Here is an 11,895-nt window from a genome sequence, read left to right on the forward strand (position 1 = left end):
TAGTCTCTGTCACTGGTTCTATGACTAAGCAAGCTGTGTGACCATGGGCAACCACCAGCTTCTCTGTGTCTCAGTTTTCTCACTTGTAAACAGGGAGTAATGATGTCTGTCTTAGCCATGAAATGGGGAAAGAGTGTGTGAATGAGCTCTGAGAAGTCTAAGATACATGCAAAGAACGTAGTGCTATCCTGATTTTTGTTATTAAACTGAGCAGGACTTTGTCCTGACCTTGACTGGTGAAGAATTCTGAGTCACTGGTTTTTAGGGCAGGGGAGGTGCTTTGCGTCCATAAAGAATGGGAATTTCCACCCAGCTGGCTTGGGCCTCCTTTTCCCCACCCCTCTTTCCCTTTCCTCTGATCAAGTGATGATTGCTGGGAAACAGACAAAACTGGGGATCTTAAAATAGAGCAGCTAATGTCTGAACTCTCTGCCCCAGGCTCAGTTGCACCACCAGTGAACTTACGCAGCACACACACAGAGAAATTGGCTCACGTGGCACCCAGCCCCCTGAGCTGGAAGACCGAGGCTATGGAAAAAGTCATGCGTTGATTCCAGAGAAAAGCGGTCATCCAGGAATGCAGTGTTTTGGGTGGCTGCCCAGCCCCAGCTCCATCCGTCTGGATGAGATGCTTTGCCCTGATGCTTCTGTATCCTCCAAGGCCCTGGGCCCCGCCAAGGACCAGCTCTTTGTGGAAGCAGTGGCAGTCCCACGAGCCGCAGCAGGCTGGGGAAAGTCAGTGAGGGGCCTCTGGGGGAGAGGCTCCATGACTCACTGGTTTCAGAAAAGCTTGACTTCCCAGGCTGTGAATGCTTAAGTTGGGGATGCTTATGCAAAAAAAATGGGCAGACTTCAGTGCCTGGCAGTTGAGGGGCCCCCCCGTGAGGATGGGGAGGAGGTCCCTCAGGCAGCTTGCGTTCAGGGAAGGAAAACAGGTCATGAACAAATAGCAAATTGGGAAAAATGATTGCCAATAATGACTAACACAATCAAGGAAACAGAAACAGGGGGAACTTCTTTAAGTTGAGGGGTTTGGAAAGGTATACGAGTCAAGTTCCTGTTGCTAAGGACAGAAATGAACTTTCTCTGAGAAAAAAAAATTTTTGAAGGCGGTTCGGGGTAACCCGAAGAATTTTCAGACAGTCTCAGAACACAGATAAGAACAAAGGGAGGCTCAGCAGCCAAAAATCCCTCCACAAAACCACTCTGATGAACGCCCAGCAGGTACCAGCAGGTACCAGATGCCTCAGCCCGCTCCACAACCACAGCTGGGACTCCCCAGACACCGCAGCCGGCTCTGCCGCCCTGGAAAGCGGATGCTGCCGTCCGCTAGCCCCAAAGTGGATTCTCCACCACCTCATTGTTTTGCATCACCGGCTCCTGACTCAAGGCCCCAGAGGGGTGTACCTAATTGGCACCATGCTGCTTCTGATGCAAAGTTCCAAGCTGTGCCGGCCAGGCCTGGCCCCAGTGCTGCTGGATGTGTGCAAGCCTGCACTTAAGGCACAGGGAGGGGGAGGTGTGAGGGGGTGTTGACTATCCATCCGCTCTTTATCGAAGTCCTCTCCCAACCCTGTGTGGCAGGGACAGCCTTTCTCTTTCCCCCCATTGGGATTTCAGCCTCTCTGCCAAGAAAACTAATAGCTACTAATTTTGAGTGCCTGTTCAGTGCAAATCCTTCACAGGCATCATTTCTATGGCTTACCACCTCTTTGCAAGGTAGTTAGTTACCGTCTCCATTGTCAGATGCAGAATCTAAGGCTGGGAGAAGTGAGAAACCCCGTCCAGGAAGTGGCTGAGCCCATAGCTGAATGCAGCTCTATTATGTTCTCAGGAGTACCTGCTGCCTCCCAAGGGCATTAAAATTCAGGCAAATTTTCAGCACTGAAGTGATCCCCTGCTTCCGAATCCAGGACATCATACATGGGGGAAGGGAATAATAAACTCCATCTGGATTTAGGACCTTTACCTGCCAATCACCTATGGCCCTCTTGATACTCCAGGACTGCAGCTGTCCCAGCCTTTCAGGTAGCCACGCTCTGTAAGGCCATTTGGCAGGGATCTCTGGTGTCTTCTTGGTCAAGGTAGACCCCTCCACCCCCCTGAGCCTTACCCCACCAAGGCTCCATAAAGCCTCTCTGGGATTCTACACTTCTGGGTTTATGCTGCTATAGGACAAGGCTCATTTTCATAAAATGCATATGGCCCTGAAACTGTGTGTGAGTTGCATTTTTGTGACTCAATTCTATATACTCATTGGCTTACACCATCGTTTCAGAAATCATTGTTCATCTCTGGCTGCTCTTCACTGCTCCTTGACAGCCAGGTACTTCAGCTTCAAATAACATCCCCCTCTGCCTTCTCTACTTTTCTGTGAAAAGATCCATCAGCCAATATTTAAATGTACCAGGGAAGCTTACCATTAATGGACGTCCAAGGGGAATCATCTTAAAGTGAAAAAATTGCTCCTGGATAAGAAAGATCATCCCCTAAGACATTTGTATTATGAATTGGACTTTTTTTTTCCTTGGCTTTAATGCATCAGATTCCATGTACATACTTAGCGGTCTAGTAATAAACCGTACTGTTAAATGGGTAATTTGCTCAAAGACGATGAAGAAAGAAAGAGAGAGGCAATGAGAATAAATAGGGATCTCTGGAGCTTTTTGTTACAGGTTAATCGTGGGTCACACAGCCAGTCATTCAGGACTCAGTTTCTCTCTTTGACACACAGAGCACAGAATCTTTTGTATCTTTCATGAGGCTGTCATGAGATTTTAATGAGGCTCTCTGGTTAAGGTCCTTTGAGATAAGCACAGAGTATTATTAGAATGCAATCAGTATGCATCTATTAAGAGAGCGGCCTCTCCCCTATGGGTATGATGAAGAGGCTATTGCCACTGCTGGCTAAGTGCCCCCCACCCCCGGCCAGGGTTCTATTTTCCCAAAGTGCTGGTGCCTGGATCATTCCTAGCGAGGAGGGGTGGTACTGCCTCATTCACACTTTTCCCCAAGGCTTCAACAACAAGACAAGCAAAATGGCTGTAAGGTTGAAGACCTAGTCTCTGGCTACTGCTGGAAATCTGCATGGCGGTATTTCCCCTGGTAGCAGACAGCTGCCGTGCTAGGTGTGAATCAAACATGCAAACCTCTGGAGATTTGTCTTTCACTTCTCTGAGACACAACTTAGCGGAATTGCTGAAAATATGGTGACACATTGCCTCATCACGAGGACTCTCGGGGAGATGGGGGAGAGGAGGGAGGACGGCTCCCCACTAGTGCTCAGGAGGGAGTGCAGTCCCATTGCCATCCTCCTGTGTGCCTCCATGCCCTGACACCATCTCTGTTCTCCACCCTAACTTTCGAGAACGATCAAACTATATAAGAAGCAGAGCAAGCCCCCAGCTGCCCCAGACACCTGCGACTGTGGTTACATCTCTAGGGGCACTGGAGGCTCTGCCTGGAGGTCCCAGGGCAGGAATCAGCCTGGAAATGAGCTTGGTTCCCCCATCTGTACCCTGATTTCTTGAGTTAGGAACCTTCTCCATGTGTGCATACATGTGTACCTGTGTGCACACACACGTGTGATTCCTAAGCTAAAGGACTAAAATTCTCTCCAGAAATGTTAGTGGTTTCAGCTGCATTCATTTGCCTTTCCCATTGGAGGGTTGGCAATCCCCTGTTGATGTGCAAGCAGGAAGACACATTCTGCAGCCTCCTCCAATGATGGATGTAGGTAGACTTGCCATGTAGAAGCTGAGGGCAGCCAGGGAGCCAACAAAAGCCTATCCAGAACTCTTGCACTTGAGGCCTAGGAATTTATTTTACGTCAATATTATTTGGTACACTTGGCATTAGTTTATATGCAAATATATATATATCAGCTATGAATCCCAGTCCATTAACTATTTTCTTTACTTCCTATAGCTTAACCTAATCTTTTCAATTTGAGCACAGACTGCTTGAGAAGCAAAAAACAAAATAAGAATCAGATCTATCTAAGGTACCTCTCTGCAAAATGGTATCAGTGTTATGAAGCACCAAGGTGTTATAGCACCAAGGCATGAAGTAGCAGGAATGAGTGGCCCTCTGATCTTTGATCCTGTGTCCACTCAGGTTTCTGCTCAGACAGCTATAATCCTTACCTGTGATCAGGTCCAGCAGCCCCCTGCTACTGTGTTACTTATTTTGCTGAACAGGAACCTTCTACAGTATTGTCTCATGGACCCCTTGCCCTCCCAGCCCTTCCTTTCTAGCATCTTGCTGCTCCCTGGAGACAACCCTGGAAAACAGATCACAGGTCCCCTCTGCTTTGATAACCAAGAAGCTCTTTACTCCTTCCTGCCCCAGCCCCAGAGGAATCTCTTTTGAATAGTAAGACAAAACTCCTTCATAAAGGAGACTTACAGATGCCGACATTTGGGGCTCCCCATGGGGGAAAAAAAAAAACAGTGTTCTAAAAGCCCTGCTCATGCACACAGAGCTTCCAATGACACTCTTAGTGCTTTGCTCTTAAATATGAGTGAACAACCAAGGATTGCCAGACCTTAGAGCAAAATCTCAAACATGAAAGAGACTAAAACAAATGGCAAAAAGGAACCTGAGAGAAACAGAAACAATGAAGGGAACAGAATAAAAAATAAACAAACTAAAACAAAACAAAATCCATCATTAATATCCTTAGAGAAATAGGTGAAAATATTGCATTTGTGAAACAAGAACAGAGTTCTGTTTTGCAAAAAAAAAAAAAAAAATCAGAGAAAAAGTACAAGCTCTTGGAAATTAAAAATATGATAGCAAAAAAAAAAGAATTAGAGGATAAAGCCTAGGAGTCTTATCTCTAACTAATAGAAATGCAAGGGGGGAAGGGGGAGACAGAAAACAGTGGGAAAGAAATTATCAAAGAAATAATATAAGCGAATTTTCCCCAAAGTCAAGCATAAATCTCCAAACTGACAAGGCCTATCATGTGTTCATATTGAGTGTTCATATTGAATCACATCAAGCCCTGCATCATTGTAAATTCAGAACCCTGAAACAAAAAGGAGATCCTAAAAGTTGAGAGAACACAGTGAGGGGGACTGGGGAACAGACCAAAAATGTTGAGTAGGAATCAGGATGACATCAGTCTTCTCAATCACAATATTGAAAATGGAAGACAATAGTAATGCCTCCAGAATTCTAAGTGAAAACCATTTCCAACCTGGAATTCTGTACTACCCAAATCAAGAATAGGCAGATAATTAGATTCTCAGTCAGAAAAGTCGCAAAAAAATTATCTTCAATGTACTCTTTCTTAGAAAGCTACTACTGGAAAATACGCTCTGTCAAAATAAAAACAGAGGATAGGTGGGAGACAAGAATTAGGGGACAAGAGAGGTGAAAGGAATTCTCAGGAAGTTGGCAAAGAAAAGGGTTACAAGAGCTAGAGAGCAGAAAGCTCAACCAATCTCTAATCAGGGAGTCCGAGAACTCCAGGAGAGCCGTCTGGGTGCGGGGTACCGGACAGGCTTAACTCTGTGGAAATGTTACCGAGTAGTGTTTCACAGAGCTATGGGAGTATGTGAGGGAACTTAGTCAAGTGTTGATATAAAACCAAACAAAGGGAAATTAGAGGCAATATTAACCCCAGGAAAAACAAAAAAATGTGTGCAAGAATCGATATGTAATTAAAATACATTAATTGGCTTAATAGTAAACAATATTTATACAGTTATGATAACAAAAGCATTGTTAACCAGAAATAGGGGAGAGCTGGAAGAAGAGAAGGAGGGAATGCACATGAATTTAAAATCCTCATTACCATTATAGGAAGTTTATTACTAATGTCTAAAATTGATAAGCAAGCAGCACACTCTGTGAGTTGGAAATGTAGGGGACATACCAGATGAATAACTTAAGAGTTGAAAGTGATTTTCTCTTTGGAAAAGGAAGTGCGGCAGAGAGAGAGGAATAAGAAATAGCTAATTTTTATTATGTTTTTTTTCTACATATATAATTTAAAACTAATTACCCAGGAATACTTTTATTTAAAATAAAAGTATGTTAAGTAAATATTAAAAATGAATCCCACTGGTCATGTATGCAAAACAGACATATAAACAGATCAGTAGAGAAAAGAATTACAGGTCCTACCTATACACAGGTAAGGTGTGGACATAAAAGAGAAAGATAATTCCACCTAAGGAAGGAGGGCCAATTAATTCCTGACTTCTACTTTTTCATCTTATCCAGGGACACTGCGGCCTGTGTGCATATACAGATGTGGCTCACTAGAAAAAACCTGAGAAGCAAGGTAGAAACTCACCAAACATTCCTGGAAAGGTGGTAGTGTCTGCAGGTTAGGACTGCAAACCTGAGTATCACACTGCCTGGGTTTGAATCCTGGCTCTACCACCTACTAGCTGTGTCATTTTGGGCAAATTACTTACCCTCCTCGGTCTCCTCAAATGTTTCTACCTCGTAGGATTATTTCAAGGATTAAATGAGTTAATGTATAAGGGGCTCAAAACAATTATTGGTACATCTCAGTATTCTCTCAGCAGCCACCAGGTGAATCTGCTGAGTGCAGGCACTGGATAAGCAGTGTGTGTGTGTACGTGTGCGTGTGCGTGTGCGTGTGTGTGTGTGCGTGTGTGTGTGTGTTGGGGGTGTGTGGATTACAAAGAGCTCTAAGCCTGTCCCTGCCCTCTAGGAGCTTAAGGAGGGTTAGGGATTGGGGAAGAGGGAACACCTATAAATAAGGATATTACCAGCAATAGTGACCAGTAGCCAGCTGCAGAATGGGGGGACTTGTTTCCTAGAGACAGTGGCTGTCGATATGTGCTCCACTCCATAGAAGGGTCTAGGAGACACTTTTTAGATGCCCCTTTAGACACTCTTCAGTACCTCTTTCTCTAGGAATTTCTCCTTCCCCTCTTGCCTCCACACAGTAGCAGCAGAAGCTGCTGTGTCCTGCCTTCTTGCTTCCTTGATCCAGGAAACACACTCAAATCAAGCTGAGCCAATCAGGCTCTTACCTGGGAATTTCAGACCCAAGACTGAGAGATAGACTGTTTTCTCTCCCGATTTCTTTGTGTCAGGACTCATATATAAACATGAAAGCTACTAGCAATTTTTTGCCATGGGAACTGGGAACTAGGAAACAGAAAGACAGTCTGCAAGCAGAGAAAAGAGTGTGGCAGATACACAGAGAGAAACCAAAGTGGGAAGAGAGACAGGACCTCTGGGTTCCTGAGGTTTTGTTCATTGTTTCCGATCCCAACCAGGTTACATCCCTGTCTAGCTTCCATGGGATTCCTGAATACTCTGGTCAACCCCTCCCCCCGTTTATTAATGCTGGTTTGAGTTGAATTTTTATTGCAAACCAAAATTCTTTAGTAATAGAGAAGGTCCTCCCACTCCTTGCTCCTGTACAGGCAGGAAAAAAAAAAAAAAGATATGACCACATGCCCTGGTCTGGGGAGACATTTGGTAAGTCTAAACCCGGAAAAACCTAAAGGAGTCCCTAGGGTTGCACTGAGATAGAATCTGGCTCTGGCCCCGGGCGAGAGCAGCTCTGCTTCCTGGGATGGACTTGGACTATGGAATGGGCTGAAAGAGTAGACAGAGACTGTGGGCTGTGGGAGAAGTCAAGGCCATCTGGCTGAGGTTCATTCACGCTTGAAGTGCAGAGGCGGAGGTGAGAGAACTGACGGGAAGGCAAAGAGGGCCAGTAACCACAACAACCAGAAGGTGAAAGGAGTTTCAGCAGCTACTAAGGCAAAGGTGAATTAGAGGAGGATGTGACAGAGCAAGATTCAGGTGCAGGCCAATAAGTGGTGGCCTTGCCACCCATTAACATGTCCTCTTCTGCCCGTTGTAAGTTAGGCAGCAAAATTTTGGGACGAAAGAATGAAAGACCAGCTTTTCAAGGATTCTGCTATGGACATGAGTCATGGAATTGAGTGTTTCCATTGTGTTCCCCCTGGTAGGTATGGCTGAGGAGTCACCGATGAGCAGTTAGAAGCACCACTCAAAGCTACAATTCAAATACGCCAAAGAACCAAAGATCAGAGATCACGCCTGGCTGGGAAACCTGAGAAGGCTTCCTAAAGGAAGTGGACCTGGAAAGATGGATAGAGTTTAGACATTCAAAGACCAAGCTTTGCAATATCCAGTAGCCAGATAGGATTCTTCTTTGTAGCTCCAACTCCTGCAGTCCTAACACAGAAGATGCTCAAAAACTATATATATATATATATATGTATATTAAAGATTTTATTTATTTGACAGAGAGAGACACAGCGAGAGAGGGAACACAAGCAGGGAGAGTGGGAGAAGGGGAAGCAGGCTTCCTGCCGAGCAAGGAGCCCGATGCGGGGCTTAATCCCAGGACCCTGGGATCATGACCTGAGCCGAAGGCAGACACTTAACGACTGAGCCACCCAGGCGCCCCTCAAAAACTATATTGAACTGGATTCCAGGCAAAAGGAATAGCATAATAAAGGCAAGGGGTTTGAGCTCTGTGTACTGGGGCCACATGTAGTAGTCCTGTTTGTGGTATTATAAGGCACAAACTGGATCAGTGGAAGACATACTGAAGAAGCAAGTTGAGGCCAAAACTGTAACTTAAGAATGGCTGATCAGGACTTGAACTCCCTGAGGACAAGGGCCATGGCATTTATCTTAGTCTGCCTCACCATGGGCTCACCTGTGCAGAAGAGATGCACAGAAATTTGTCCATTTTGGGGTGCCTGGGTGGCTCAGTCGTTAAGCATCTGCTTTCAGCTCAGGTCATGATCCCAGGGTCCTGGGATCGAGCCCCGCATCGGGCTCCCTGCTCCTCAGGAAGCCGGCTTCTTTCTCTCCCACTCCCCCTGCTCGTGTTCCCTTTCTGGCTGTGTCTCTCTACGTCAAATAAATAAATAAATAATCTTTAAAAAAAAAAAAGAAATTAGTCCGTTTAATTTAGAACCTAGTGCACAGAAATTATTTTTGTACACAATTTTTAGGATGAAACCCATTGAAATGGTAAATGCTTTGGAATGTAGACCTGTGTCTGAATCCCTCTTGACTGTTGGGGGTATACGTTTTTCTGATTCGTTGTGTTTTGTTGTATTTGTAGCTTCTATCCCCAACTTGTTCCCCAACTTACTCAGTCCTACCCATGGAAGTAGCAACACATTGGTCTGTGAGTTTGGGAAAAGGAAGTGGGCATCCCCAAAGTGGCTTGTCTCCAGAAAGCCTGCAACCCCTACTCTATGCTAAGTTTAGTGGGGCCCCAGGGCAAGCTTGCAATTTCAGAGTGCAGTTCAGTTCAAGAGAGCCTATTAGCAGACCCATTTGGCAGCACCTCTCAGCCAAGCCTTCCAAACCAGCTTTTTTTATCAGTAATAAAGTTGACATTTTCATCATTGTGTGCCTGACTCCCGAGTCAGACAGAGTTCAGAACTCAGGACGTGAGTGGGGAAAAGGACTGTTAGTTATTGACTCCCTGAAACACCAACTATTACTGGCTTGAGCATTTCTCACCAACATGATGGGTTATGATGGTAATGGCCATCTCATAGGGTTCAGTGAAAATTCTCAGATAATACATTAGATGTTTCTTAGTTAACAAAAATATCACAGACCAGGTGGCTTAAACAACAAACATTTATTTCTCACAATTCTGGAGACTGGGAAGTCCAAGATCATGGTATGGATACCGTGCAGAGAGCCAGACTCCTGGCTTGTAGAGAGCCACCTTCTCATTGTGTCCTCACGTGGTGGAGAGAGTGAGTACCTTGGTCTCTTCTTCTTCTCATAAGGACACTAACATAATCATGGGGGCTCCGCCCTCCTGATTTCATCTTTACCTATCATCTCCCAAAGCCCCCACATCCTAATACCATCCCACTGGGGGTTAGAGTTTCAACATACAAATTTGGGGGAGGGGACAAAAATAATCAGTCCATAACAGATGCTCAGTAAATGTTGGCTCTCTTTTTTGAATATCGCTACAAAGGCAGAGTCTATATTATTCTGTAAGTCTAGCATGTTTTTTGATGTCTTGTAGAGGCTCGAAAAGTGGAAATGATAAATGTAGGGCCTCCCTGCAACTGATTCATTTCTGCCCATATTTTTTCAAACAGCTTTATTGTGGGATAATCAACACACAATAAAGTGTACATATTTAAAGTATAAAATCTGATGTTTTGACATATGTAAACGCCAGTGAAATCATCACAATAAAAGAGTGAGCAATCAGGCGCCTGGGTGGCTCAGTCAGTTAAGCGTCTCACTTTGGCTCAGGTCATGATCCCAGAGTCCTGGGATGGAGCCCTGCTCCATGCTCAGCAGGGAGTCTGCTTGTGCCTCTGCCCCTCCACCCCTCGTGCTTTCTCTCTCTCCCTCTGAAATAAATAAATAAAATCTTTAAAAACAAAACAAAAGCTCAGTGAGCCATCTATTACCCCCCCCCAAATTCCTTCAAGTCCCTTTGTGATCTCTTGCTTCCCACTTGGCCCTGCTCTCCTGTCCGCAGGCAGCCACTGATCTGCCCTCTGTCTCGAAGAATTAGATTACATTTTCTAGGGTTGCGTATAAAGGGAATCACAGCATATTCTCCTTTTTGTCTGCCCACTCATAAATTTGAAGAGGGGTAGCTTTTACCACTGAATAGTGGAGGAATACTGATCCTGGAACCAAGGGACCAGGGCTCTTGTTCTGAATAGATAGTAATGAGTTGTGTGACCTTGGACAGGTCATGTCATCTTTCTGTGCCTCGGTTTCCCTTATCAGTAAGATGAGGAATAATAGCATCTGCACTACCTCACAGATTCATTTATGGTAGAAAACTGCATAAGGCATAATACTAGAAGATGTATAATGTACCGCATGTGTGTAGCTAGATGATATTTGACAATATTCATCTGAGGGTTTTTTCACTGCCTAAAATGTCCTCTTCCCCTTCTTTTCTTCAAGCAAATACCTGACTCTATACCTTCTTTTGTCAGGGAAGTATTGTGCAGAGTGGGAAAATGGAAGTAGCCTGCAGATCTCCCTGGCTTTAGATTTCTCCGACTCTAAGCCTTGAGAAGGGTACGAGTTTGCAGAAAAGTGAAAGAAGGGCTTTGTGTGTTCCTAATGATTGTGTCTTAGGGAGGTAGTGGGGAGGGTGTAGTGACTACTTCTCACCAGGTTCTCAAACAGTCCTGCTGCAGCATCCACCCCTCCTTCTCCCTCCTGATTCCTCTGGTACCTGAGCCTTTCTGGGACTCTGCAGGCCAATGAACTTGCCTCTTGTCCGTCAACAACCCCATCTTTTCACCTTACCCCTCTGGGGTCAGGTTCAACCTCCATCCTCTCGGAAGTCATTTGTCATTTCTCTATCTGCTGTCTCCATATATTATTGTGGGTTATAGATGTTATCTAGTTTCACCGAGCTGAAGTTTATTTTGCTGTTTCTTATTCTCCTAGTTGTTTCTGAGTTGTTCTCATGAACAGTTTCATTGCTCCCATCCCGCCCCGTCCGCAACCAGGTACTTACTTTTCTGTTTTTGCTGTTATTGGTGCTGTTTTATCAAAGATGAGTTTGCCTGTTGTAGAAGTTCACATAAATGGAATCATACAGAATGCAGTGTTTTGTATCTGGCTTCTTTTTTGAGTTATGTTTCTCAGTAGTACATTCCTTTTCATTGCTGGGTAGTGTTTTCCATGAATCGATAGACCATGATTTGCTTATCCATCGTCCTGTTTATCTGGGTTGTTTCAAGCTTTTGCCTATTGTGTATACAGCTGTTATGAACGTCTGTGTACATGCCTTTTTCGTGGACATGTTTTGAGACCTGTGAGTGGAGTGGCCGGGCCATAGGGTAGATCCATAATTAGTTTTAAAGAAACTGTCAAACTGCTTTCCAAAGTACTTTGTAC

The sequence above is a fragment of the Zalophus californianus genome, chromosome 10 (genome assembly GCF_009762305.2).
Source record: "Zalophus californianus isolate mZalCal1 chromosome 10, mZalCal1.pri.v2, whole genome shotgun sequence".
NCBI lineage: Eukaryota > Metazoa > Chordata > Mammalia > Carnivora > Otariidae > Zalophus > Zalophus californianus.